Source organism: Lygodium microphyllum, chromosome 22 (assembly GCF_053477565.2).
Source record: "Lygodium microphyllum isolate KBCC chromosome 22, Lygodium_microphyllum_v1.1.10, whole genome shotgun sequence".
In the NCBI taxonomy this organism is placed as follows: domain Eukaryota; kingdom Viridiplantae; phylum Streptophyta; class Polypodiopsida; order Schizaeales; family Lygodiaceae; genus Lygodium; species Lygodium microphyllum.
This window is the reverse complement of record NC_141156.1, coordinates 130,263,293-130,267,336: the sequence shown is the minus strand read 5'-3', so window position 1 is coordinate 130,267,336 and position 4,044 is coordinate 130,263,293. Positions and strand designations below refer to the sequence as shown.

At 42.5% G+C, this 4,044-nt stretch overlaps 1 pseudogene; it reads left to right on the top strand.

The window, feature by feature from the left end:
- The first annotated feature begins 458 nt into the window (after window positions 1–458).
- Window positions 459–2,284, top strand: LOC148017618 (uncharacterized; annotated as a pseudogene).
- The last annotated feature ends 1,760 nt before the right edge of the window (window positions 2,285–4,044 follow it).

Sequence of the window (4,044 nt, the reverse complement as noted above, 5' to 3'; positions counted from 1 at the left end):
GAAGATGAAACAACCATCAAGCGTCGCATCAGGTAAAAACTTAGTTGAATTTCTCTTCGCTTCAGTTTTAAAATTTATTTATGTAACAAGTCCATGGAAATAAAGATGTTAAAGTGGAACTTCATGTTTTTGCAGATGGAATGCGAAGGATGACACTCTAATTGGGTTTTGTGGAAGAAAGGGAGAGGATCATCAATGCTCCTCAAATGATGTTATCATTGTTGGAGATGGAGCACAAGGATATGAGACAATAGTGGATGCCTTCCAAAATCACGTAGTGGGACATTATGCAAGACTGCTCATTGTCAACCCGCTTCATGAGAGTCTTCCACGGTTAGCTCTTGTTGTGCATTGCACTTGTAATCGCTTTGATAGCGATTTCATCAAAGCTCAATGGAGTCTTGTGGAGCAAATGTGGAATGCAAAATGGAAGGATTGCCTAGGGCCAATAATTGGACATGCTTCAGATGGTGATAGTAGACGTCGCAAGCTTATGCTTGAAGACTATTTAGGAAAAAGTGATAGAAAGTTTGGTATCAAATGGGATGGATGGAAACTCAAAGGCAGAATCATAGGAGACAATGTGTATGGACTACATGATCAAGATTTTGTGCATTGTGGAAAGAAGCTTGTGAACCCTCTTGATAGTCCTATTCGACAACTAGCGATTGGACAAGTTTGGATTACACTCAATCATGTTGCTTTGGTCTATAATCATTTCTCTATCGATCAACACAAGTTACGAGAAGAAGATATACAACGAAACGATCGGCAAAATTGGAGAGCAGCCCAAGTGATTGTCTCTAGACAAGTTCAAAAATGTATGATAGAAATGAAAAAAAAAGAGAGGAGCATGCAAGGGACTGGGGCATATTTGCAAGTTGTTGCTGATTATATAGACATTTTTTTGTCTCCACATTTAGACTTGAGAGAGCGTGTGGTGCTTGCTAGTAAAGTGGTCTTCTTCTTCAAGTTGTGGAGATTATGGATTCATCATCATTCTACATACACTCTTAAGAAAAACTTCATTAGCAAAGAGGCTTACACAGATACCCAGCTTTCTTGTCATTTTGTGGTTCTACTTATAAAGATGTTTCGGGATTTCTTCCCAAATCTCAAGTGTCCTTTACATCTCACAGGATCGGATGCAGCAGAAATTTATTTCAGCAAGATTGGAGGTATGGTTGGGCAAGAAAGAGCATTTGATTTTGGAGATGTTTTGCATTGTGTTGGAAGCTTGAACAAGATTACCGTGCATGAATGTAAATCAAATGGGGTGACTTTTTCAAGGGCACATAAGAAACAAGAACACATATGGAAGGATTTGAACAAGCATGAAGGCATTTTGGAAGCAGATCTTGGGAATTACGAGAGCGTTTCCTCTGATGAAAAGTTGATAGATGCATTGAAAGAGGGATTGAAGCGGGCACAAGATCTTTGTGAGTCATTGGGGATCAAACCTAGCACAATCGAAGGAGTTGAATGGTGGACAGAGCCTTGGATAGATACACAATCAATGTGGTCAAAGATAGATGCTGAAATGGGTGACGCCGATGAGCACGATGACTTTGTGGAGCCTTGCGGTGAAGATAGGCCCATTGAAGGCAGCGACGGAGATGACGAGGTCATTGCTCTGAGTGAGATTCGACATGAGGTGGATGGGATTCTAGATGAGGCAAGCATTGAGGATGAAAACAAGACTATCTCGCCCGTGGTGGAGGTTGACAAGAAATTCATCTTCAAGTCTACTTTGGTGAGTCAACTCAATGGAAACTCAACACTATCAAAAGATAGGTTGACAAGGGTAAGACAAGGAGTGTATTTCAGCAATGAAGGAAAATTAGCATCAACAACCAATGGAAATTTCTTTGGAATAGGGTCAGATTGTGCTGTTTATTTCTACGATGACACATGTGGAAACAGAGACACAAATTTCAAGAGAAATGGAAAAGCCACAAAATTGAAGAAGATGCAAACTCTTCATAGTACATGGTATCTTGGAAGAGTCCAAAAGATGCGAAAGAAGGTAGGTGGCAGGTATGTAGATTACAAGCGAGGTCTTGACTTGGTAGATCGACCACAAGGGATGGAGGTTCAGCTTGGTTGGTATCAGAAGGTGAAAGGACACCATACATACTCTTATAATGTGACAGACTTAAACATGGTTGATATTGAGTCAATTATTGCATTGGCACATTTAACATACAATGAGGCTACTGATAGATATGTTCTTGATCAAAATGATTATCGAATCTTTAACGATTTCTTGAAGTCTGCTGGTTAGATGTTTATTTAAATCATGTAAGTATGGAACCATTTGGTTGTAATTTGTGTTTTAGTCATGTTATAACACAGGTGACCTTATTCTTTCCATTTTCATATGATTGCAGGCAACGAATCCTCCACCTTGCAAAGTGGGGAGGAGTTGGAATGACATGAGTTGGACTTTTGTGGGACTGAAGTGTTTTTTGGGAAGGAGTTGGAATGACATAAGCTGAATTTTTGTGGGACTCAAGTGTTTTTTGTGGGATTGAAGTGTTTTTTTGTGGAATGACATGAGCTGAATGACATCCACTATATGTTTTTTGGGAGAGCAGGTAAATTCCAACCATTGTCTCTTGGAAGAACGGGGTTTATCTCGTATAGTACTCTAGTTTTATAGTAGCCCAAATTCAGATTAGTTTCACGTAGCAATTGATTGTGTTATTGATATTTGCAGTACAGGTTCGTAGCAGCATGTATTAAGGCCTTTAACAATTAAGGCCTTCGACGGTTGAATTAATGGGCATGTACATAATATTTTGCTAGCAGCTCTCAAGGACCTTTTGGTTTGGCCAAGTCGGGCAGTTATACCAGTCTTTCCAGGTGATTACAGGTATAAATGAATTACCCTCCTTCAAGCACCTGTAACGGGTGGGATCGGTAAGAGGAACTCCAGCAGTCAAAAGCTTGGACTTAGGGTCCATAGGGCATGAGATAGGCCGACACTCAGCCATATCAAACTCCGAAAGAAGCTCGGAGATGTACCTGTGCTACGAGATAAAAATGCCTTGTGCCATCTGATAGATCTCCAGACCTAGAAAGAAGTGAAGGATCCCTAGATCCGTCATGTCAAACTCCTGCTGTAGAATGGACCGTGTATGCTCCACCTGCTGAGTGTCGCTCCCTGTAATAATAAGATCATCCACATACAAGATGAGGAACACCGAAAGAGAATCCACAACCCTTAAGTAGAGGTTGGGATCATAAGCGGAGCGCGCAAAGCCACTCTGTAGAAAGAAGCGGTCAATCCGCTAGTACCAAGCACGAGGAGCCTGCTTTAGGCCATAAAGAGCCTTCCGCAGCCTGTAGACATGATCCTCCTTCCCCTGCACAAGAAAACCAGGAGGCTGTGAAACATAAATCTCCTCCTCAAGAACGCCATTCAGAAAAGCAGACTTGACGTCCATCTGATAGACAGGCCAACGGTGATGAGCAGCAAGAGCCAAAAGCACTCGGATGGTGGACATCCTAGCTGTAGGAGCAAAAGTCTCAAAGTAATCCAACCCTGCACGCTGGGCAAAACCCTTGGCAACAAGCCTAGCTTTATGCTTGTCCAAGGAGCCATCTGCAAGATATTTGGTCTTAAAAACCCATTTCACACCAATCACCTTCCGTTTCGCGGGATGCGGAACAAGCTCCCACGTATGGTTTCGCTCGATGGAGTCGAGCTCGGCCTGCATAGCCTGTCTTCCTTCGGAAAGGAAGGGAGAATCGGCACCTGGATAGAGGGAATCAAGGAAGGCATCCGCACAGTTGATGCAGTCTTCACTGAAGAAACCTTCGCAGTAGATGGAACCCTCTGAGATGCATGGACTGAAGAAGGACGAGTGCAAGGAGGGTCATCCCGTTGTCGAACTTCACGATAGTCCCGCCTCCGCTCAGAGGAATGATGAGAAAGAAGCTCATCCTCTGAGTCTTCAAAGCCTGAAAACTGGTAAGACATCTTCCAATCTGCAAAATACCAAAGAAAGTTGTGCCGCTGACGAAATAGGACCAACAGTG